The following is a 26,804-nucleotide window of genomic DNA, read 5'->3' as shown; positions in this document are numbered from 1 at the left end:
CTGGAAGCAAAGATCACACATAAAATCACTCCTAATATCAATAAGGTCATCAGCAGTACACACACTGCACCCATCACACACAATTCAAGGCAGACACATAGACTCACACATGCTGAGGCACTTAAAAGCAACATTTCTAAACCTGAAAGATGTCTTAAACAAAGAACACATAAAGACCCTCAGCAACCCTGAATGCACTGTTTCAAAACAACACCCACATCAGCACATACAACCACATCTCATAGAGCCTCTACTTCGACCCATAAGGTAAGCCATCACAGAACCCAACATTCTAGTCATTGGAGACTCCACTGTGAGACACACTGATGTCCCTCTTAGCAGGCTGAGTAAAGAGAAAGTCAAAGTCAGTTGCTTATCAGGGGCCAGAATCCATCACATTATGCATGCACTCAGATCATTGGATCACAAGTACCAGTATGACTTAGTCGTAGTCCATACGGGTGTAAATGACGTGAGACATACCCCCCCTGGACTATATGAAGAGAGACATCATGGAGTTCTCAGAATACATGTCCCAGGCTGGTATGATCCTAGTATTTTGTAACATTTTATCTTCTCCAAGGATGATGCCACAATATGAACAAAAGATGAGTGACTTTAATAATTGGCTTAGTTTCTGATGTCATTCTAAACGGTGCAATATTTGTCAGCATGGAAGCAGATGGTCTGCACCTCTCCACTCTAGGCTTTTGAATATTAGCTAAACATTGTCCTCCCCCATAGTGCCTTTTTTAGGCAATGCCAAACTGAAAGTGCTTTCAACACCGTGAATCAAAACCAAGAAAATCCAAAGGTGTTACTTTTCAATGCTAGGAGTCTAAACAAAAAACTCCACTCCTAGCTCTCTTCACCCAAGAGAATGCAGATGTCTGTGTGGTCATTGAGACATGGTTTAAAGCCACCAAGAGCACACTAACAGTGCAAAGTTATAATGCCTTACACACATTCAGCACTGCTGCTACACAGGCAGGGACTAAAGGTGGAGATGTCTCAATTTACATCAAAAACAAATATACCTTAAGCCTGGTCAAATAGGGCAATGCACTTGAGCATCCCCATGTTTAAGTCACCATAGGAAAAATCCAATAGCACTTCCTTGTGAATTATTGGTCTCCATCTATGACCCAGGAAATCCATACCATGTATTCAAACTTATTGGAAACACTCACCATCCAACCCAATACCATATTCATGGCTGACTTTATTTGCCCCACTATTAACTGGGAATCATATATGACATCAAATGTACAGGCACAGAGATTCCTGGATTTTGTAAACACATACTCCCTGGACCAGATTCTCAATGCAACAAAATACCTCTCAACTGTCCCTGATTTTCAGGGATGTCCCTGATTTTGACTCAAATGTTAGCTCTGTCCCTCTTAATCCCTCTTAACACTGGTGCCTTTTGGACAAAAGGTGGTGAATTATACTTAATAAATAATGACAATAATTAAGAGCTGAATACTTATTTTACTTTAAGAAATGTTTATTAATTCATATTCTGTAATTCTGTTAATGCCTCAAGTTAATAGAACTAATATTTCCAAAGTGTCCTTGATTGTCCCTGATTTTTTCTGGATTTGTCCCTGATTCTGTTGAGATTTGTCCCTGATTGGTTGAGAGCTGCAAGGGGGTGCAGCCATACTGGATCTGGTCCTCACTAAAATGGGACAGTGGTGCACACGCTCTAGAGTAATGTCTTGTCTGGTAAGGTCAGACACAAAATGGTCTGCTTTGAAGTAAAAATAAAACCTGAAACCTCAGCTAACACTGGAAAATTCAGGAACTACTCTAAGGCTAACTTCCTGCAATTAAATGATTGCCTGGCAAAATTTCAAGCCTCCATATACACCGAGAACATTGCTGCCTACCCAGAACTTTTCACAGAAACTCTATACAAGCATGTTAATAGCTGCACAGAGGCAGCTGTACCCACCAGGAAGAAGTGCAGTGCAAACTTAAAAAACAAGCCACTCTGGTGGAATCAGAACAGAGGGCTGTATAACAAAAGGAGGAAAATCATGGCAAAAATTAGGAGATGCAGCACCCAGCAGGATAAAAGCACTCTCATCAAACTAAAAAAACACTCAGAGGACAAATAATGTCCACCAAAGTGAAATTTGAGGTAAATTTGGCCTCCCAGGCCAAGGACAATCACAAGGCATTCTTTAGCTATGTCCGCAACCTCAAAAGCAATACACAATTTTGCACAAAGCTCATTGCAAATGGATCCACCTATACTGAGCCAGAAGATACAGCAAACCTGCTGGCTGACAAATTCAGCACCATCGTTATTCCTCTCGCCCCATCAACCTTCCCTCAGGAAATAACATCAAATATAACTCTCCCTGCTATCACTAAGGTACAGGTCATTAATGCTCTCTCTAAGGCAAAGAACACTGCATCAATGGGCACAGACAATATCCCAGAATGCCTTCTAAATAGCATGAAACATGATCTATCAAGACCTCTGGAACTGCTATTTAACTGTAGCCTCCAAACAGGCTTCATGCCTCATGAATATGGAACACAAGAGCCATCCCTCTGCACAAAGGTGGGCCATCTACAGACCCTGGAAACTACAGACCCATAAGTCTCATTAGTCTCATATGCAAAGTCATGGAAAGAATTATCATGGAAATGATCAACAGTGACATAATAAACCTCCAGACACTGGAACCAACCCAGTTTGGTTTCATCAAGAGCAAGTCCTGCCTACTCAACCTGGTGGAGTTCTTTTAGAATGCCATCAAAGCAATGAATAAGGGCAAAATGGTTCACATTGCCTACCTTGACCTGGCCAAAGCATTTGACACAATCCACCACTCAGGCATTGTTTACAAACTTAAGACGCTAGGTACAAACCTTTATGTATCCCGGAGGATAGCTAGTTGGCTCACTGACTGGACCTAGGAAGTTAAAACTGGGGAGTCCCCCTCTTCAAAGAAGCCAATCATAAGCAGAGTTCCTCAGGAATCGGTCCTAGGACTGCTCTGTTTTGGCATTTACTTCTTTAAAGTCAAGGCCAACATCAATGGCCTCTGGCTGACTAAATTTTAAGTTGATTGCAAATTAGGAGCTGTCATTGATTTGCCCACCAACACAAATGTTGTCCAGGAAATACTGACACAGACAATCAACTTGTGCCAGAGCATGGACTAAAACTATATTCCAAGAAATGCATAATAGCATCCTTCAGGAAGTGATCCATCCCTAGTAACTATCATATTGACAACACACTAGTCAGGGACTTGGGGGCACATATAGACAGTAATCTGGCCTTTGACCATTATATGTCTACAGTAGTAAGAAAAGAATTCTATGTTGTGCAACCTGTAATCAAAGGTATGGCATCTAGGTCCATTGTTCCAAAGTATTCGCATTCAGCAGACCTATCATTGAGTACAATGCCCACTTTGCTATGTACCTAGACAAGCATGTCCAACAACTGAAATGTCCACATAGGTTTCTCATTAAAATATTACAGTATGTCCTACAGGCTGTTGAGGGGAGATCTATACCTGGCATACAAAGCATTGTCAGACCCCCTCTGATAAGCTTTTACATATACACAAAAAAACAGCACCAGACTAAAGACTTAAACCTTGCCTGTGATATAAATACAACCTGCTGGAGAGGCAGGTATGTATCCCAGATATTATCCCTTTTCTAGAACAGGCTCTCCATCCATGTGAAACAGAGTTCCTCCCTAATCCAATTCAAATGTAACTTAGACAATTGGATGGGGAACAGGAAATTCATCCTCGGTTTGGCTTCTATGTCTCTAATGGACATAGGCAGCCTGTAAATGGTTCATTTCCCGTGACCCTGCTTATAAATGTTTCATCTCCAAAGCCCCTGCTTGCACTTATCAAGGATACCAGAACTGAACCTATTGTCAGAGATTTAGGTTCATAGGGTCATAGGTGTGTACTAGGCAAATGGCCCTGGACCCTTTACAAGGCTAGCCCATAGAAGTGCCCTGGCATTGTGTTGCCCTAGGATGCATGGCTAGGCTTAAAAAGACCCTTGCTGTCATTAGCTTAGTGAACAGCTGTGAACCTATGAAGTATACTTGATATTCTACTGATTGCTAGGGTCTATGTCATATAATAGAATTTCCAAAATTCTGAACACCATATGTTTGAAATTGGAAGTTCGAAATATGACAACATCGAAACCACAGAACAGCAATTTTTTTCCCAGGGGAAAAATTTGCTATTCCGAAAAACACACACACAACACAAGCACACCAAAAACCTAATAAACCTACACTAAACCTTACATACACAACTATCTATGCACTAACCTTAACCCAAACCCTAACCCTAAGGTCCATCACTATCACACACTTACCTTACTAGCACCCTACCCCTAAAGTCCGTCACTATCGCACACTTACCATACCCGCACCCTAACCCTAAAGCCCGTCACTATTGCACACTTACCTTACCCGCACCCTAACCTCAATGTCCGTCACACTCGCACAATTACCTTAACCCGATCTGTAACTTTTACACCACAGTAGAGAAAATGTTGAAGCCATGGAAACAGCCAACCGAATTCTTTTCCTGGGAAGGAATTCGTATTTACGCGGCTTCGACATTTTCATTTTTCGAACTTCCCCATTCGAGCTTGTAGTCTTCGAACATCTTGACCATCGATTAAATAACATAGACCCGATTGCTAAGAGGTGACATGTGTCTGGTAAACAAGGCATGCTTTGACCAATACAGATAGATTTACTGCACAAATGCATCAGAAATCCTCAGTCTAGGTATCTAAACCTCTTCTGCAACATCAACATAATGGTTTGGAAGGACAGGTTTATCTCACAGAGTATACTGCTGCTGTAGAACAAACTCCAAATCCACATAAAACAACGTTCATCCCTGTCCATATTCAAGCAAAACTTTGATCTATGGATGAGAAACAGAAAATTTACCCCAGGATTACCCCCTGTACTATAAACAGGATCATAGGAAATTACTAGGCTAATGCCCTAGTGCCATTGCACGCCTAGCCAAGTTCTTACCCTTATTTCTATGTTCAGCACCTATTGCCCCTGTCCAAGAGGGATACAAGTTGAACCACCAGGGTGAATTTACGGTCACCTATCCAATTTTACAGATTGTGTTTGAAGATGGCCAATGAGGTGCTCTCTTTGACATGAAGTGGGAGTCAGTTCCAAAGGTGTAGTAAACTCTGGGAGACCAATCTGTCCCTCCAGCAGGTTTTATTAATGTCACATACCAGGTTAAGGTTTTTAGAGTGAGTGACCTATGTACCATTTGACTTACGGATATGCAGCATTTCCAATAAAGCAGGGTCAGTGATTGCCTTGTATGCAAGGCAGCAATCACCTCTGAGTAGTCTGTATGAAACTTGTATGCAAGGCAGCAATCACTGTCACTTTATTCTGTTTCATACAGACTACTCAGAGGTGATTGCTGCCTTGCATACAAGGCAGCAATCACTGTCACTTCATACAGACTACTCAGAGGTGATTGCTGCCTTGTATGCAAGGCAGCAATCACCTCTGAGCAGTCTGTACGAAACAGAATAAAGTGACAGTGATTTCAGACAATCCCCATAGGGCAGATGCTGAAGACCTTGAATTTTCCTTGTGAAGAACCTTTGTGATTTCTCCAATTTCTGCAGATACTTGGAAATGTACATACCAAAAGGGGCACTGTACTCAATTATCGGCCTGATTTAGTCTTTTTTTTCTGGCAGTACTGCCCTTACTTATGTGATGAGAAAATTAAAGGATGCCCTTCTTACCACTATGGAGACATGGTGGCCAAAGGTAAGGTTGCTGTCAACCTGTGTGGACAGAGGCAGCTCATATATGCTTTATTCCATGCATGAGTTCCCTCAAATTATCTATAGTATGATCTCAGTTCATAGTTCATACCAGGCTAACTGCATTTGCATGCCATTTTAAGCCAAGCCATTTATCCCATTTGAGAATCAAATCCAGCACCTTGTGTTTGCAATGTAAACACATATTCGTTATGCTAAACATCAGTCCCAAAGTTATGATAAAGTTATTCTCATTAGAGGTAATATATAATTATCAACAGTGGACTCTAGACAATTGTCACTGTTGAAGTGACACCCCAACCATATCTGCAAAAATGGGAAAAGGGGTTGTGGATGAATGGATGGATGGATTCTTAAGGCTAATATCTAACCAAATTGGATGGGTTAATTCTAGCACAAAAAGGGAAATTAGTTAGGCTTAAAATCGGCTGCAAGGAAAGCCAGCTTAGTGCTTATCTAATGTCACTCGTCTAGTCAGGATAAAACAGACGAACATTCATGGGTTCAATTCGAGCAGCTTTATTACACACAAACACATCAGCAATGAGGCTTTGTAGCTTAAACTTAAATAAACTTACAAACTGACTGACTATTACACATATACATGTTAACACTCTGGCTGTTCTTTCAAAATGGCACTGCTGCCTGCACATGCTCAGTATTTATATGCACGTGCCTACATCTAGAAATGCTTCTTAAAGATATTTATACACACTCTGTTCTACATCCTCCCTCTTTGAGAAATGGATCATATATGAAATGACAGTATTCAATGACATGCAATTTACAGAAATTATCTTTTGACATGCAATTATACACAACTAGTTATTTGACGTAATCAGACAAAATTAGACATATATAAAACAGGTTGCTGTGTATTTCACACTAGGTCTAGAAAAATGATTTGATCATGCAACATAACAGTCAGAATTGGATCTAGCCATGTGGACTGTCTTCAAGGAATATTCAACTTTGGGGACATCTAGAACATCATCAGGGATGGGAATGCATACTGCGACACATTCTTCGGTATGAACATTGTCTGGGTTGCTCTGAGATCTAGAATCTGTATCACAGGTATGATGCTGTGATATCATTTCTGATACAGAAAGAAGATGTTGGCAGTTTCTCAAGTATTCTGTACCCTCAGATTCCACTAAGTAGGATCTCAGCTCGACACATATATCTCTCATTTGAGCAATTCGATCAAAGCCTTTCCTCACATACTCACTGTCGCTCCTTCGTTTAATGGGCAAAGAAATCTGCTCATTTTATCATAGCTGGATTTCTGAAAAGAACATTTCTTAAAAAGTTGGGCTTTGATTGCTTTGTTGTTTTTAGCATTAGGTACCAACAAACTAGAACTGATAGGCAAGGTTGTTCTGGTTTGCCTAGATAGAAGTCTCTGAGCAGGCAAGCCAAGTAAGTTGTCACAGGATATATTTCTGAGACTGAGTAAATTCAAGAAGAAATTGGCATTGTCACTCTTTGATTTCTCCAGTAACTGTTTTGCAATCTGTACTGCTTGTTCAGCAAGGCCGTTTGAATGTGGATAATCAGGACTGCTAGTAACATGAATAAAGTCCCACTCTTTAGCAAATTTCTGAAACAATTGACTGGTAAACGGAGAACCATTTTCAGAAATAACTTTGTGTACACTACCATGGACTAAGAAATGACATTTAATCATAGTGATAACAGCACTAGATGTTGGCGGCCTTAGTGGTGCAGCTATTAGCATTGCCGCCTCACAGAAAGAGGTTCTCCGGTTCGATTCTCAGCTGGGGTGCCTTCTGTGTGGAGTCTGTTTGTCCTCACTGTGGTTGTGTGGGTTTCCTCTGGGTGCTCTGGTTTCCTCCCACATCCCAAAGACATGCAGTAGGTGGATTGGTCACTCTAAATTGGCCCTAGGTGTGAGTGTGTGCATGTGTGTGTGCCTTCTGTGGAAGGGTGGGTGCCGGTCTGGCAACTCGACACCTTAAAACTCCACTGCCAATCATGAGCAGATGGATGATCCACTGTGGCGACCCCTAACTGGGAAAAGCTGAAAGAAGAAGAAGAAGAAGATAACAGCACTAGATGTTAGGTTAGGTAGCAAACTGATCCCAAATCAGTTCGAATAAGAGTCTACCAACACTAACTAATGTTGATTGTTAAATATGTCAGTTGCTACTGTTGACCAAGGTAGTTCAGGAAAAAAAGGCCATAGTGAAGGGGCAGATGGTTAGGGCGGCATGCATGGTCGGTGACAATTTGGATTTTCAACAAGAATTAGACTTCATTATAGGAATGTTTCTTAATAGGGGTTACCCGAAGCAACTATGTGAAGATTTAAGGAAAGAAATTCAGCAAAAAAGAACGAATAATGTGTTGGTACCAATAATGTTATCAGATATTGACCAATTTGGATATTCCAAAAGTAGTATTGAACAAAATACATATGGTAGCGATACGATTTTGTATATTCTTAAGCATAATGGGGATACAGAATTCATAGTAGAAACTGTTATGAAATATTGGGAAGTATTCCACAAGAGTAAAGAAGTACACCCACTATTCTTACAAAAGCCTAAATTCGTTTTCAAAAAGGATATGTCACTGAAGGACATTTTTGAAAAAAGCTCGGCTGAGTGTAAGGTAGTATGTAACAAGACTAGGGGTAACTACAAATGTGGTAGGTGTACCACATGTAAACATATTTTATTAACAGGACAAAAAGTTATAGTAAACAATTGTGTTGTTACAATTAGGGGTCATTATGACTGTTATACAAAAAACTTGATATATTTAGCTAAATGTCAAGATTGCAGGGCATTTTATGTTGGGAAGACCTGTAGAAGGTTTAGGGATAGGATTAAAGAACATATTTTGGACATACAACATAAAAAATCCACTAATGCTCTGGCTAGACATGTTATAGTTAACAGTACTCATAATTTCAAATTTTGTGTTATACAGCAAGTGACACCTGATCAACAGGGGAGAATTACTCAGTACCATCTAGATATGAGCGAGTTTATATGGCAACTTAGGCTTGATGCATGTAGTTATCCAGGGTTGAATGAATATATTTCTATCAAGCCCTGGCTCAGGCTTAAACATATAAAAGGTTGTTAAATTTTGATGGCAATATTATGTTTTTGTTTTTCCCTTACACAATATGTTTATTTTATTTTTAGATTTTAATTATTTTTTTTTCTCTTTCATCAATTTAGGAACACGTGTTACAATAGTTGTTTGATCATACTGTTTATTCATTTTACATATTTGTCATAAATATATTAGGTCATTATAGTTGTATCTAAAGTATATAATCACAATAGGCTCATGTTCTTTTGAAATACAATATTTATTTAGTAATTCTTCGTACAGGAATACATTGTACGATCAATTATAAAGCTCATTATTCATAATTTTTATTTTACATATTATATTAACTATGTACATTATTTATATATGATACATTTGATATAGTTTGCACTGAGCATATTTAGGGTAAGCAAACGGTTAATCCAGTTATATGCTCTGAGCAGGTTGTTTTGTTTTGTGTTTTGTTCTTTGTACAATTGAGAGTAATTAATCAATTTAGTATGATATTTAATGGTGGTAACTAGTTCACCAATCTGATGAAGTCATTATTTTTTGAGACAAAACCTGGGTCATTGGTGAATAGGTACTACTGGTCTACGTGCTGTGGCTGCTTTTATTGTGTTTGTTGGACAATAAACCTGTATTTTACATCTTGGGCAGTTGGACATCGTTTTTTCCAGGAGTGTCAAGTCTAGTTCAGGAATTTGGTTTAGCTGAAGTGGCTCGTTTTGCAAATGCCGCTTAGTACTGTTGCATACTGAACAGGAAGAAAGCATTTTATCGATGCCTTTTAGTAGAGAAGGCCAACATACTAGTCCTCTCATCCTTCTTTTGGTACAATCGGAACGTAAGTGGCCACAATGCAAAATCTGTATGTATTCATTCTATAAGAAAGTAGGAACAATAAGTTTTGGACCTTTGAAAATAATATCATCTTTCATCAGCATCTCATCTCTGTATGGAAAGTAAGGTTGCACTTCTGGCAGTACACTAGATTGCTTTGATGGTCATCCTACACTAATGTAGTCGCTGAGCTTTTGAAAAATTTGTTCAGTCTTTGGATGATCTTTCAGCTCATCAAGTCTTGTGACAGAAACATTACACACTTCCATGACATCAAAGTCAAAATTCTATGCATCAAGCTGTTCTGTAGTACTTTTGGGTGATCTGGATAAGGTATCAGCCAGATAAAGAAGTTTACTTTTTGTATAGACCATTTTGAAATTGTACTTTTTTAATCTGAGCATCATTCTTTGTTGTCTTGCTTGAGCTGAATGCATAGGCTTCTTTCGAATAGTTATTAGAGTCTGATGGTCAGTTTTAATCTGGATAACGCAGCCATAAATATAATCATGGCACTCTGACCATGTGAACACAATTGCCAAAAGTTCCTTTGCAATTCGAGCATACTGCATCTCAGTAGACTTGACAATTTGAGCATACTGCATCTCAGTAGATGCATAGCCTTCTTGAAGAATGACTGCACCAAGACTGAACTTTGATACATCACAGGAAAGAACTACTGGTTTGTGGACATCACAGTACCTTAATGTAGGAGGGTTGGCAATTTGCTGTTTGAGGTCATCAAGTGCTCTCTGGTGTTGTTCCAGCCATGACCAGGCAACATCTTTGCATGCCAGCTCTTTTAAAGGTGCTGATAACTCACTAAAGTCAGAGATGAATTTGCCCAAATAGTTAACCAAACCAAGAAAATGCTGCAAGGCTTGCACATTGTCCAGAGCTGGCATCTCAAGAGTGGCTGCTTGCTTGGAAGGGTCTGGTCATAAGCCTGTACTGGTAAATAGACCTACATAAATAACTTCTGGTAGTCTGAATTTACATTTCATAGGATTGAGAATTAAATTCACTTAAAGCGCTATGTCCAGAACTTTACTGAGGTTTCCGTCATGCTCTGCTTCACCATTGCCTCCAACTAGTAAATCATCCACTATTATTGCACACAGATAGCCCCAAAAAATTGCATCATTGCACACTGAAAGACTTCACTGGCAGTATTTATTCCAAAAGGCATCCTGAAGATATTGTTATCTAGCAAATGGTGTGCTGAATGTAGTCAGTAGTGAAGATTTGCGATCAAGCATTACTTGCCAAAATGAACTCTTTGCATCTAAGACAGAAAATCAGTGGCATTTGGCATGAGGGTGGCAATCTTGTTGACTGTATGCATAGGATGAAGAGGTCTTCTTAATACCTTGTTCAAGTCTCTTGTGTCAGTGCATATTCGGATTTCATCTGAATTCTTCTTATGAGCAGCTACCATGGAAGATACCCACTCAGTTGGTTCTGTGACTGGACAAATCACACCTTGCTGCACCATCTTGTCTAACTGGACCTTAACTTTGTCTTGCATAGCAATTGGATCTATCCTTCCTGGTCTGACTACTGGACTGACCTCTGTGTCTACTTTCATAGAGTACACAACTGGAAGTTTGTCTAGCTTGTCGTCGAAAACATCAGCATACTCTGAGAAAATAGCATCACTGAAATTGGAACTGGGACATGCACTTACATGATGTACTTTTTTGGTACAAGAAAGCAGTTTCATTCTTAAACTGTCTCTGAGATGTAATAATGACTGCACAGGTCTTCTGACAACATAAAATTCCAAGCTGTATCTGTTCCCAGCCGAATAGAGTGAAAGTGGTACTGAGCCTTTGGTTTGAATCTCTTCATCTCCATAAGCAACAAGCTTCCCACAACTGGCCAAATTAAGTTGCTCACCAACTCTCACTCTAGCAAATGTTTCTGCAGACATTACATTATACTTTGAACTAATGTCTGCTTTGAACTCCGTGGGTTTACCATTGATCAGGACAGTACAAAATATTTCATTCTTCGCCAACAATTCTACTGCATTAAACTTTTCGCTGACCACTGATACACCATCTACATAGAAAGTAGGGTTGTAGCTCTCTACATGATCAACTTGCTTTTTTGAGTGACCTTTCTTGATAAATGAATGAGGCTTGCTTGATTTACAAAACTTTTGAAAGTGGTTCCATTTTTTACACTTGTGGCATTGCTGACCAAATGTTAAGCATTTCTGTCTTTTAGAGTCATGATTGGCTCCACAATTATGGCAGTTAACAATAAGACTTGACTTGGGTTTTGCTGACTAACCTGTCCATTTTAGTGAGCTAGTCTCGGAACTTACTAGAAAGTTACGGAATCTCCCAGGAAGACCAGCATGGGGCTGCAGCTGCCATGTGCTTAGGCCTGTTTCTGCTTGCCAAGTACTGTAAGCTGTCTAAACTTGCTCAAGAGGCTGTACAAACCATGCTCTTATCACTTGCAAGCATACTTGTGTGCCTTTCCATGAGCTCATAGATTTGACAAATCTCTATGCTTTGCTTAACGTTAAATCACTGTCACAAAACAAAATCTTTCTCACTGCCCTTGTACATGCATCTTTGTCAGAAAAAGTTGCTTGTATGAAAATATCATATTCCTGCTCAAATACTTTCCAATTCCCTGCAATATTATGACCAAACTCAAGTGGACTGGGTCTGTGAAATGCCTCTGCCATATCAACACATAGTAGTGAAGGTGCTTGAAATCATGTATGAAAATACTCACATATAAATATGCCAGAACTTGTAATTATGCCCAATAGCACAACAGACTTTGAAATAACTGCACTTTGTCAAATAAGTGCCATAACACAAGAACACTAAAATCACTGTACTTTGTGAAATCACTCCTTATCAGTGTAAGAAATATTTTGAAATGACTGTACTTTGCGAATAAACTATACACAGCAGAAAAAGCTCAGAGTTGGAAAGCTTGAAATGAATGTACTTTGCAAATAAACTGTACACATCATAGAAACTCTTCAAAATGGCTGCACTTTTGCAAAATAACTCTGTACAGTATAAGAAACACTTTGAAATGGTGGCACTCTGCAAATAAATGCACATAGCGCAAAACACTTTGCGAAATGGCTGTGCTTTTGACTGCATTTTGCAATATACCTGTACTTTGCACACAACAAACTCTTTGAAATAATTACACCGTAATAAAGCTTTGTCAATCAGAAACTTGGCTAAAACCTACAACCCATGACAGTGAGATTATCCCCCTTGGTTATAATGTCTTGAGACTTGACCGTAAAGCTAAAAGGGTGGTGGGATAGCTATCGTCTACAAAACAGGGATGCAAATTACAGCTTTACAGGACAAACCTCCCATTGTAAGCAATGTAGAAATACTAGTTTCCAAACTCCAACTTAATACCCACAAAGCCATCTACATCATTTGTACCTACCTTCCCCCAGGTAATAACGTGAATACCCTTGAGGAGATCCTTAGCTGGCTCACCATTAATTTCCCCCAAGAAACCATAGTCCTTGGAGACATGAATATTGAGAGGAAGACATATTCCTCAGAACACCCTTCCACCTACTTAAACCTTCATGGTTTTACCCAAACCATTCACTCTCCCACCAGAACTAATAAACCTTCCAACAAAGAAAGCATACTAGATTCTGGTAAATAGTCACCACCAAACATATAAAGTAGGAACACTTCATGACGATGTAAGCGATCATGCACTAACTTACTTAGACACAAAACTGATACCTCCAACCTAACAACTTACAGAATAGTTAGAACAAATAAAAACTTTAACCCTGTCTCTTTCCAAGCTGAACTCGGAGCTTGCAACTGGGCACCCCTGAAACACCTTTCTCTAGATGATGCTGTAAAATACTTCAATGAAAAATTCTTATCCATTCTTGATTCACATGCCCCTTCACGATCTATCAGAAAACCTCTAAACCTGCCCCTTGGCTATCAAAACATACTAGGCAAAAAATTATACTTAAAAACAAACTCTGGGCCAAATTTCAGACTACTAAAGACCCCATAGATCAACTCAACTTCAAACAATTAAGAAACATTACAAAAAAAGCCGTACTTCTAGATAAAAGAAACTACTACTTCCATTTACAACAGACTAACCAAGATAAACCACCAAAGTTCTGGGCAGGTATAAATAGTCTCTTAAAACCTGGCCACTCTGACATACTCTCCCCCTCAGGCACCCCCCAAGATAACCCAAAACAGGTTGCACATGCCTTTAATACTTTCTTTACTGAAACTGTCCAGTCTCTTTCCAACCACCTGTCCCTTGATATCTCCAATCTCACCACTTCCTCAAATGTCTCTGTTCCAACACTCCAACTACAACCAGTTCCCACATCTCTCATTTGCACACTTCTCCATAAACTTAAATCGTCCTCTCCTTCAGCAGACCATCTGCCTGCTCAGTATCTAAAAATAGCAGCTAAAGCAGTAGCCTATCCCATTTGCATCCTGATTAATAGAACCATTCTCAAAGGTTACATCCCATCAGTATGGAAATTATCCCATATTATTCCCCTTCACAAAGGTGGTAACTCAACTGAACTCTGAAATTATCGACCCATAGCCTTACTCTCCCCCTGGCCAAAATCATGGAAGGATGCATACACAAACAACTCCTCAATCACTTAATAAATAACAATCTACTGGCTAACTGTCAACATGGTTTTAGAACATTCCATAGCACCACCTCTGCCCTTCTATTCTTCTCTGACTGCATTAATAAAATTGTAATAATATTCTTACCTCAGCCCTCTTTATAGACTTATCTAAAGTTTTCGACATGGTTAACCACCAGCTACTGATACATTTACTAAAATCCCTTGCACTACACACAAGATCAGTAAAATGGTTCTAATCCTATCTTCACAACAGGCAACACACAGTGCGTTGGGACAATAACTTATCCAACCACCTCCCTATTACCCTTGGTGTCCCTCAAGGCTACATCCTGGGCCCTCTCCTTTTTTCTATTTTCATTAATGACCTTCATACTAATATTCCCCAAGCCACCTGCATACAATATGCAGATGATTCTACTTTAATTTGCTCAGCCTCATCTTCCTCTGAACTGTTCACCCTCACCCAGCAGATATTCCAGACTGTTGAGACATGGTTCTTAACACGATGCCTAATCCTGAAACCCAAGAAAACAAAACTCTTACTTTTTTCTCCCACCCAAAAATCCACTTCTCTACACTTTGCAGTAAAATCAAACAACGGCATGATTATATCACTTGATCCAACAACCAGACTCCTTGGAGTTGAGACAGACAATAACCTAAACTTTGATACTCACATTAACAACACTATAAAACTAATCAACAAAAAGCTGGACTCCCTCTACAGAATTAAACCCTTCCTTACTCCTCTTGCCAGAACTACCTTTGCCTATACCCATCTTATCTCCACTCTCCTCTATGCCTCCCCTATTTACACTTATCTGTCCAAAAGTAACTACAGCACTTGCAGTTGCATACAATAATATTGCCAGATTTGCCTCTAGCTCTACATTTAGAACCCACCACTGCCTAAACCTAAAACACTTAGGATGGCTTGAACTGCAGAATTTGATTCTATTTCATCAACTTACAATAGCTCACAAAATCCTGTACAAACCCTCTAAAACTCCCATACTCACTACCCTTATTACCCCTTACAGTAATCTTAAAAGCTTACTCTCTTCAAATAAACTACTCATATCTACCACTAAATCCAACAATATGACTGGTAATCCCTTGTTCTCTAACACAGTTGGGAAAACCTGGAACACTCTTCCTGAAAATTTACTGCAATTTCCTCACTTCCAAATTTTAAATCTCAACTCAACATTCACCTCAAAACTCAATGGCTCTGCCCCTGCACTAACCCTGATTAACATTGTATGTGTTTACCTGCTTTACTATTCTCTTTCTCCAAACTTATCTTTTGTTCCCATACTATCACTTCTCACCTAACATCCTAACACTTTTATAAGTATCTAAAGATCTTTTATCCTTGAGGAAAACCTCTCCTATTATAAACAACCTTTTTATATATGTTTTCCTTTGGTATTGTATTTAAATTCCTGATACCATGTATGTAACTAAATGTTTTTCACTAGTTTGTTTAATTGTACCACTGCAATTAATGTTTTTTTGATGTAGGGCTTTTCTCCCCGGGCCTCTGCTGAAAATGGACATATATCCAGTTGGACTAGCCTGGTCAACAAATGTAAAATAAAAATAAAATAAAAATAAAAGCACACAATCTGCAAATGCACATTCTGAGATACTTTGAACAACTCTAGTCATGCTTTGAATGGCTTCGGGCAATGCAAAATGCCCAAAACACAGTAGTTTACTAAAAACATGCAGTTTCCTTGCTTTTTAAGCTTATTTTGCCCTTTTATTTTACTCATTATGTCTGTTTAACCTCTTATCATGCTCATTATACTTTTCTTGTGCTTGTTTTACTTTAAACATGCTCGTTATGCAAACCGGAGGTAATTCTGAGCCCCAAATGACTATTTCTGCTAGTTTTACCAAATATCGTGGTTTCAAACATTGTGTTTAATTCATAATGTGTTTTGTGTCTTTCATTTGATTAATAATATGTTTTGTGCTACTTGTTTAATTAATAATGCATTTTGTGCCTTACAAATGCTCTATTTTATTTCCTTTGCCAAATAAATCATTTTTGCAAGTTTTGGTTACCTTAAACTGATTTCTGGCCCTTTTTGATCTTTTGAGCTCTGTATCACTTAACCAGCTCAATTTACCTTCAACTTTGCACCACATGGCTTGAAGAAGTTGTAGTCTTGACCTCGATTCTGACACCATGCCACTCATCTGGTCAGGAAAAGACAAACAAACAGTTGTGGGTTTGGTTCAAGCAGCTTTATTAAACACAAACACATCAGGAATGAGGCTTTGTAACATAAACTTAAATAAACTTATAAACAGATGGACTACCACACTCATACATATTAACACTTTGGCTGTTCTCTCAAAATGGCACCGCTGCCTGCATGTGCTCACTATTTATATGCATGTGCCTACATCTGGGAATGTTTCTTAAAGGTACATGCACATGCTCTGTCCTACAGGTGCTGTCTATATCATAATTAGCAGGGGCTACTTCTTTTCCAAAGGGGATAATGAGGCATTTTTTTCTGTTAAGTTTTAGTCCATGAGTTTGTCACCAATCATCTGGCTGCATCAGCCCTTTCTGTAATATGCTAACATCATTGGGTGACTATATGATTGCACCCAGTTTACAGTCATCTACAAACTTGGGAAGCCACAGGCCATCTACCTTCACCTGGACTTCAGAGAAATAGATTCCAACATTAGAGGGCCCTTGAGATACCAAGCTGGTAACTGGTGTACTGGTGGAGGTGGACTCCCCAACTTTGACAGTGTGTGTTCTGTTGGGGAGCCAGTTTGCTACTAATCTAGTAATGTATGGGTTAATCCCCAGCTGGAAGAGTTTCTCTATGATACCTGAATGGGGGATTCTGTCAAAGGCCTTAGCTAAATCAAGATAGGCAATATGTACTGCTTTGTCCTCATCAAGGGCTTTGGTGGCATTATCAAAGAAGTCCAACAGGGTTAGTAAGCAAGATCTACCCTTGATGAAGCCAAACTGAGTTGGGTCAAGAGTTTGAAGGTTGCCTATGTCCTTGTGGATAAGGTCCATGATGAATCTTTCCATGGCCTTGCAGATAAGGCTGGTTAGGCTTATGTGTCTATAGCTCACAGGGTCATTTGATGGACATCCTTTGTGCAAGGGGATTATTATTGCTGTTCTCCACCTTACTGTGATGAAGCCAGTTTTTAAGCTATGGTTAAAGAGTGTCTCAGGGGGTTCTGCTAGGTCTTGCTTTAGATTGTCATGTAAGCAGCCTGGGATGTTATCTGGTCCCATGGATGCTGTGCTTTTGGCCTTGGAGAGAGCTTGTGTGACCTGTTCTTTGGAGATACCCAGTAGAAGACTCATGTTGGGAATGATTTGGGGTAGGTCAAGTGGGGACAGGGTGGTGAAGTTATTGCCAAATCTGTCAGCTAGCAGGCTGGAAATTTTCTCAGGTTCAGTGTGAGTGGTACCATTTATTATAAGTTCAGCACACAGATGGGCATCCCCTCTTAGGTTATGGGCATAGTTAAAGAATGCCTTATGATTGTCTTCAGCTACAGATACTAATTTAGACTCATAGCTAGCCTTAGATGACCTAACAAGATATCTAATTGCTTGTTCAAGCTGTGGAGGGTATTCTTCCTATGTTGAGTTAGTTCCCTCCTGTTCTTATATATCAATTTCTTTCTTGTATATCTTGTTTATACTTACATTCCACCAGGGTAGCTTGTTCTTTTGGGAAGACCTGGTTTTGCTCCTGTTAGGTACGGCCAAGTCATGCATTTGTTAAATGGCTATATAGAGCAAGTCTGTATTCCTCAGCACAGGATATATTGTTGTCTATGTTGGCAGGGACTTCAAAACTTTTTATACCATTGCTTAGTAGGCAATAATTAGCTTTAGAGAAATGTTTCAATTTTTTTACTCTTGTGGGAGTGTCAGGTTTGATCTTTACTTCAAATTAGACAGATTTATGATCTAACCTTAGTAGGGAGGGCAACACACAGAGTTAGTGCAGTGACCCCTCCATGTTGGTGAGCACTAGGTCCAGAACATTTGAACCTCTTGTGGGGGTTGAGACCAACTGTTCTAGGACATTTGAATTAACAAAGTCCAGTAACCTCATAGCGATCATGTGTTTGCTCATGTAGGCCTCCCAATTAATGGAGGGATAGTTGAAATCTTCTGTGACCAGGTGTTTGGCTGTATGTTGCGTGACTCTAGCAAGTCCAGGTAGTCAGTGTGCTTTTCTTGGTCCATGGTGGGTGTCCTGTAGCTAGCAATGATGTGGAAGGGTGTTTTCCCTATAGGTAATTGGACCTGGAGTAGCTCCAGAGAGTCAAACTGTTTCAACAAACCTGGGGTGTATTTGGATTTGATAAATATGAATACAACACCACCTTGGTTCTTTCATGCTCGTTTTGTAGTCTAAATGTGTGAAAAGCATTGTGACCTTGTAAGGCTGCCTTGAACCAAGTCTATGTGACTACACAATTGTCAGCATCTTCCAATCTGAGGAGTACTTCCAGGGAGTGCAGTTTACTGTTTAAGCTTCTAGCATTAAGCAGCCTGACCTTGAGTTTGTCTTTAGTGGATTTCTTTACATCAGAAGTTTTGTTGCTTGGACATTGCCTGAAAAAGGCATTATGGGGTAGGCAAGCATCTTTGCCAGTATTCTAAGTCCTTGAGGAGACAGGTGAAGGCCATCTCTGGCAAAACAGTGGGGACTGTCAACCATGTCTTCCCAGGCAGCTAGATACTGGATCCCTCTGGGGAGACACCAGAAGCTAAGCCAATTATTGAAATCAATAATTTTTTGTCTGTATTGTGACATCATCCTTGATGAAAGTACAATGCTGTTTAGGGTTATGGAGATACCTACTTGGGACACAATCTGAGAGATCAGTCATGTCTCTCTTCATATAGTCCAGGGAGGTGTGTCTCATGTCATTTATACCAACATGTACTCTGACAGAGTCATAAGGGTAATTGTTGCTGAGTGATTTGAGTGTGTTTATGATTTGATGGAGCCAAGCACCTGACAGGTCACCTTCTCCTTGTTCAACCTGGTGAGGGGGATATCTGTGTGTCTCAATACTGGGTTGCCTATAACCAAAACATTTGGTTTTGAGGTGTTTTTCCTTTGGGGCTTAATTGCTCAGACACTGATATGTGTGTTGTTGTGGTAGATTTTGTTCATGTACAGGTTTGTGTATGTTTGCACTTGGGAGTTTTCTGGTCTTTGTAGGCTCTTAGTAAGTATCTCTGCATATGTGGGTTTATGTGTCTTGACCTTCTCTTATGTGAGAGGAAAGGTGTGTGTGCTGAAAACCTGTTTCATATCTTTGTTGTATTGTGAGAGGACTGAATCTAGTTTCATGGTATAGTTGCATCTCTCACGTACTCTATTTGCTTTAGGAGCAAGTGGTTGTCAGTGTACTTGAGACAATTGCTACATTGCCTCAGGGTGCCCATGTCAATCTGGCTGGCTGGTGAAATGATAGGAAACTGTTCATCCATTGTGGCAGGTATATATTATAGTGACTAATGGGGATTGGTAGGGTGAACCAGGATTTGCTTGTAAGACCTACAAGGGCGACTATCCTGTGGACTTCTAAGAGTGGATGACTATGTCAATGCCTTAGAAAGTGCAGCTGGGCTGCTCGCTGGGTGCAATGTGCAACTGCATTTCTCACAGAGAGGCAGTGGAGCCAGGAAGGGTTCACTAGCAGGTATCAAGAGAAATGTTTTGTTTCTAAGCATTTGCATCAATACACAGTAGTGCCAAACCCTGTTGTGCAGTGCACAGCTATGTGCGAATGTGATGCTTAAATACAAATGAAATTAAACAGCTGGAACATAAACAAGTCAATGGGAGAGCCCAAAACTGAGCCTTCTGCCAGCAATCCCCAACTCAAATGTATCCCGGGCTGCACACTTCTGCCACAAGGATACAAGAGGGCCTTTCTAATGTAGGATGGCTGGTCTTAATGTTCGGTATATACAAACAGCCTAGATTCAACAGATTTGAATTTAGCCTATGCTATGAAATATAGTAGTACTAGGATATCATAGTACAGAAAATAACAGTCAAAGCAGCAAAAAAGTAAAAAAGAATGGAACAGCAATTCAGCAGAAAGTTCAAAAAGTGCAATGCAAGCTTTAAATGTACATATTTTGTGTAGACTGCAGTGCATGCCTCTGATTTAGTTTAGACTCATTCCAGATGTCTGGCTAAGTTGCCAAAACCGGTGCTGCTCTACCAAACTGAGCATATGTATATAACTGTAATGATTGTCAGTATTCTATAAGGGGAAATCACCACCCCTTTCCCAAAAAATGACCACTTTTTGGAGAGGTTAAGAGGCAGTGTTAAACCTGGAGTTGAAATTAGGTGCCATCTTGGCCAGTTGAGATGTTTGAATGACACATAAGCAACAAGTTACACCTGCAAGAGTCAAACCCATGCCATCAATGATGTCAATGAGCTGTGAATTTACTGGGTGCAACACAGAAAGATGTATCAAAAATGCATCTTGTAGAAAACTCTGAAGGGAAGTCTTCACTGTCAAATCCTAATAGGCATGCATCCCAAAAAATAGCTCTGTATAGTCAGCAAGATGTGTGGGAGCTCACTACAACCTATGTGATATACTTGACTAACGTATCCCTGACTGACATAGGTATCAGCCATATGGATAACAACACTTAAAAACAACACACTATTATGAGTAGATTCACTACACATAGCTGTGTATTGCATGCATTTTCCATATGTAATAGCAATAGGTACTGTCTGAATCATTTGCAACTGATGTGTGAATTAAGAAGTGGTCCATAATAATGAATGGTGCAGCATTATGTGTGACTGATGGCAATGAATCAACTATGCCCATATGCACCAAAACTACAGCACTGCAAAGTCTAGCATCAGTGATCAAGTAAGCTGTCGCTGTGATATTGTTCACATACCAAACAGTACTTGGAGCACACTCTATAATGACATGTCAAACCTAAAAACGTGCCACATGATCACTGGCCCCCTGCCATTGCCATTTAAAATGTTATACTGCCATGAAATCCTGACATACATGCATACCTGCTCATGCAGACTATCAAATGGTAATACTGATGTAATGTACTGTTACATCCATGACACTGTACAGTCACACTACAGCTATACCTAGGATACAATTGGACTTCATAGGTTCAGAAGAGAGTACTAAGTTAACATTCCAAGAGTCCATAAAAACCTAATTATGTTTAACATGAGTTTCACAATTTTCAATTGCTACGTGAACAACATTTCACAGGCTATGAGCCTGTGCTATGTTATCTAATGCTGACTTCCAGTATCCATGAGAGACATGGCTGCAAACCAGGAGTACAGTTACAATTAACCATCCATTGATCTATATTGCAGTTGAAGAGGGTCAGGAAAGGCCTTTGCACTACATGAATGGGAAACTTGTTCCTGTGAAAGGGTAGTGTCTGAGAGATGTATCTATCTCTCTACATGATTTATTATGTCAGAGGCTAGATTAACATCCTTGGAACCAATAACCATTGTGCAGTTTGCTTTACCAAAGTGTAGTGTAACATTTCTATCATGACCCGATTGGAGACTGCCCTGTAGGCTAGACAAAGATTGTCCTTTAGTAGACTGTAGTAGGTAAAATACAGTGATAGGGCTTTCAGTTTTTCTATTTAGGACTTGTTTTTCACATCTTATATCTTTATTGTGAAAAAACTCTGTAATTGTTACAGCTGTTACAGATGTGTGTATGTTGAGGTACATACAAAAGGGTGCATTGCATTCAATTGTTGGTGTGATGAGGACTGTGTACAATGGAATTATAATGTTCTTTGATGTGTATCACATACTCACACTTATGAGCTGTGCCACGTAGAATGGATTTGTCACCACTGTATATGTATATGTTGGTAGAGATTCTGATTATTATGTACCTGGGTACCCAGATCATATCCCACTGAGTCTGCTCTTAGGGGTATGTTGTCTATATTGTATTTGCTTGGGTACTTGCTTTCCAAAAGGGAATAATTATGCTTTTTTGGGCATTAAGTGTACCTCTATGGCTTTGGCATCAATCATTTGTGTGGGTTAATACTTTCTGCAGTATATCAACAGCATTTATTCTTTCAATGATTATCTACAATTTGAGTCATCCACAAAGTTGGTCACACAAAGGCAGTTTAAGTTTGCCTTGACTTCTGAGAATTATGCACTGATTAAACCAGTGTTATAGCCCTGGTTATTGGCACTTTGCTAGAGGTTAATTTATGCACTTTGACAGCATGTGTCCTGTTATTAAGCCATTTGGCTACCCACTTGATGACATACAGGTTTATGCACAGTTGAGAGAGTTTTGCTGAAATATCTCAGTGCGGAATTGCGTCAGATGCCTTGGCCATGTAGAGTTAGGCAAGATACACAATCTTTCCATCATCCATGGCCTTAGTTACCTTCTTGAAGACATCAACCAGACTTAACAGACATGGTGAGCCTTAACGAATCAAAAATGTATTGGTTACACAATCAGGAGATTAGCTATGTCCTTCTTGATAAGGTCCATAATGAATCTTTCCATTGCCTTACTCATGAGGATAGTCAGGCATATGGGTCTTTAATTCCATGTGTCAGGTGATGGTGTTCCCTTGTTCAGATGGATAACTGTTGTTATCTGCTTCATTTAATTGAACAACCAGAATGTTGAAACGCTAAATATCGAGACTAAAATAGTGAAAGTTCATATAGTTGAGTGTTTAGAAAGCTGAAAGCTGGAACATCGAACTATGTATGCTGAATGTAGATCGCATACAGGACAAAAATTACAATTTTCTCAATGGTTGTCAGTGGAGATTTCTATACAGTGTGGATCAGAAAATCTAACTTTTTCCCCACTGTAGTGCGATCTCGGAGTTGGTATATATAATTTGCAGGGGGTGTGGGGGTGAATGGGGGCCTGCCCCCCTGCAGAAATATTGACGAGGTATGATTTTGTTGCATATGCTGTCTTTGAATGGACAGCTATTCTGGTAAGTTTAGTGTGATATTTATGTAGTTTACGTAGTTATAGTCTATTGTTAGCACCAGTTTACCTTTTCCTAAAAGCTTTGTTGTATAGAGATGTTCGATGGAATCTGGGCTTGAAGAAGTAATATCTGACATAGTGTTTGGGTTTTTTCTTTGATTTGTGGTATGCAGTAGAATGTCTTAAAGGCGTACCACCCTTTTGAAAGTTTCATTGATTGAAGTACGATATTATCAGGTACGATGATTTGAATTTTTGACATTGTAGGATTTTGTTGTTTTAGTCTCGATATTTAATGTTTTGACATTCTGGTTGTTTGATTAAATGAAGTAGATCCCTGCCTGAGCATATCCTTTCTGGAGACTGTGAATACGTAGGGATCCAGTTGTATCTGCTGGGTCAGGTATTAATTTATTGAAAAATGAGACCTGGAATGTGGCCGGGGCCCCTTGATGTCATGTTTTAAGACGAAAAGGGCACACGGATGAGCTGCTCTTTTGAGAAAATAAACTGAGTAATGTTTCTATGTATACTTTGGGTGATAACCATTGGGTACAGGGGGCTGAAGTTTAATCCAAATTAGTCAGCTAGCAGGTTGTCTGTTTCCTCTGGTTAAGTATGTGTGGTGCTATCCCAAACAACTGTGCACATAAATGGGCACCCCCTTAACATTTCTTACTTAGTAAATGATTTTTGACAACACCTCCAAATACAGCCTTGGGTATGCATCACATGCCACACAGTGGAAATGCTAATATAGTCATACAACTCTACCAATTTCATGTCATTACATCAACTGCACATCATATAATTCAGCTAGGTGATGCTCATGTCTCTAAATTTATGGTTATTGAATGCCTAAATGAGAGTTTACATATGGGGAGATTTTAAAAATAGTACAGAGCAGCATGAACTTAAATGGATAGTTAGGATGAATGCTTATAAGCCTCCGTGTCTTAATGAGATGGTTTCACTTAAGCCCCACTTAAAGGCATGCTCCCTGCATTAATGTAGCATGATATGTTTATATATGAGTTTTTTATATGATTGTTTTATTAGGTATTGGAGTATCTCATCCCATGGAAATAGTGCTTCTATATGGCATGTTTATATGGAAATGCCTTAATAGATCGATGACTAGATTTAATTATTTAATTTGTCTGCCAATTGTCTGGATTGTTTATATATATATATATATATATATATATATATATATATATATATATATATGTATATATAGCTGTTTATGTTTTATGTAAGTCAGTCTATAGAAGCACCAACACTGGATGCAAAAGCACTTACTACATTAAAATATTTTATTTTTACTTTTATCTCTGTCATGTTTCTTCCATTACATTATTTTGGATGTCTGTTTGATGCTTACGTAAAAGGAAGTTCATTCGCAGTGATGTTCTTATTTCTTTTCTGTATCTGTATACTTGCACAACTGTGGGATGTCAACATTTCTAAACTCATCCAGCCAATGGTCGAGTTGTGCCTGCTTGTGCTGTTTCAGGTCACTGTAATGGTGCCTGCATTGCTACCCAGTTCATGGTATGCCAGTCATACTGGAGACAGCCGTGGCTAGGTTGTTCAAAGGCTCAGGCTTATACTGAGACCTGGTATAGTCACCCTGTAGCAGCCTCTGGCTGTAGCTCTTCATCAAGAGTGCAATAAATATGTTTGATTTCTCCACACCCACCTCTGTGCCCTGAATTTGCATCATCTTTCCCATCTCCTGCCATGTCCGCAAAGGTCCTTCAGCAACTGTACAAATGTTTTACCACCAATTTGTAATACTGTGTTTTATGACCAGTGTACAAAATGCACAATTGTGCCAACCACATTTGAGTGATCAAATAGAGAGAAGCATTGCCAGCCAAACAAGAAGAAAGTTTATGAAACAGCAATGATAATTTGACGTTTGCATTACTTTATGGCATGTGTGTTGCTATACCTGGTCACACTTTGTTCAATGGTCAACACTGGAATGTTAAATGACTTGGCTTTTAAGACATGACTTTGCAGGGATCAATGGGATGACTTGACACAGTTTTTGTGGGACCTTACACACTGTTAAAAGTAATTTAGATAACGTGGGATTCAAACCTATGTAAAAAAGAGAAAACATACATTTCCACATAAGTGATTTTTCCTCATTGCCACAGATGAAGTGTTTGTCAACTATGGTCATTACAAATATATACTTTAAAGAATGAGTGTTGCTATCAATTAAGCCTGTAGTGGTTATACATTCACAGGTGTGATGCAGAACTAATGTCTTGCAATATACTGGAAATGGATAGACTTGCATTACTTTAGTGATAGATTTTGGAGTTTTGGTACAGACCATACAATACATTCTGTTTTACAGTTATACTTGGGTTATGGGAGGGCTACTGATGATCATTAGTAAACTATGAAGTCCATGACAGGCAAGAAAATATATTTTTATTCCATAATCATCATCATGCTAAGCCAGTTACACATATAATACATATGACACCATATATATGTTCAATCAACCTGCAAACATAGCTATTAGTATGTAGTATTACCTTTATATTCAAAGTTTTGTGCAAATTTACAGTAGGACACCCTTACTAGAAAAGTGAAGTGTGCTGACACACCTCTGTTCTGGCCATGAACTTACACCTTGTGAGAGTTGTGTATTGTCACTTAACCTGTTTGTGTGAAGAAATGTGAACTAAAATCTTTCAATTTTTTTCCTTAAATAATGAACCGCATTTATGCACAAGTAGGCAAAGAACAAATATAACAGACAATAGTGAACATATACTCATTGTGTTAATACTTGTTATGGCCATTCCTCAGTGAAAATAACTGCATCTTCTCTTAACCTAGCTTATTTATTCTTTATCTCAATGTATTTACACCTTGTGCTACACAGACAATTGAGTAACAAGTGTCATTTCTGCCATTACCATTCATATTGCTGACTGCCACACAATGCCACTAGGCGTGCTTGCACTTCATAAGTCAGCTAACAATTCATTTTAAATTTTTATGTGGTTAACTGTGCTTGTGCAAAGCTATGCTCCATGCAAATGGCAAAGTCAATAAAAAAGGAAAATGTAAAAAAAACGTGAAACAAAGGTGAAGAAAGTACACAGCTCTAGATTTGAGCCATCAGACTAACGCAATTACAAACCACAGTTGGAATGTGCATCCCTCTTTGCCATAGACACAGCTTTGCAACAACAATCAAGCCATGCACATACAAGCAATTCAAATTTCATCTCCAGTATTAACAATTCATATACTTGGACCTTCTCAGTTGGCTGCACATGTG

Source organism: Protopterus annectens, chromosome 2.part1 (assembly GCF_019279795.1).
Source record: "Protopterus annectens isolate FY-2018-M chromosome 2.part1, PAN1.0, whole genome shotgun sequence".
NCBI classification, from domain to species: Eukaryota; Metazoa; Chordata; order Ceratodontiformes; family Protopteridae; genus Protopterus; species Protopterus annectens.
Note: the sequence above shows the minus strand (reverse complement) of the source record.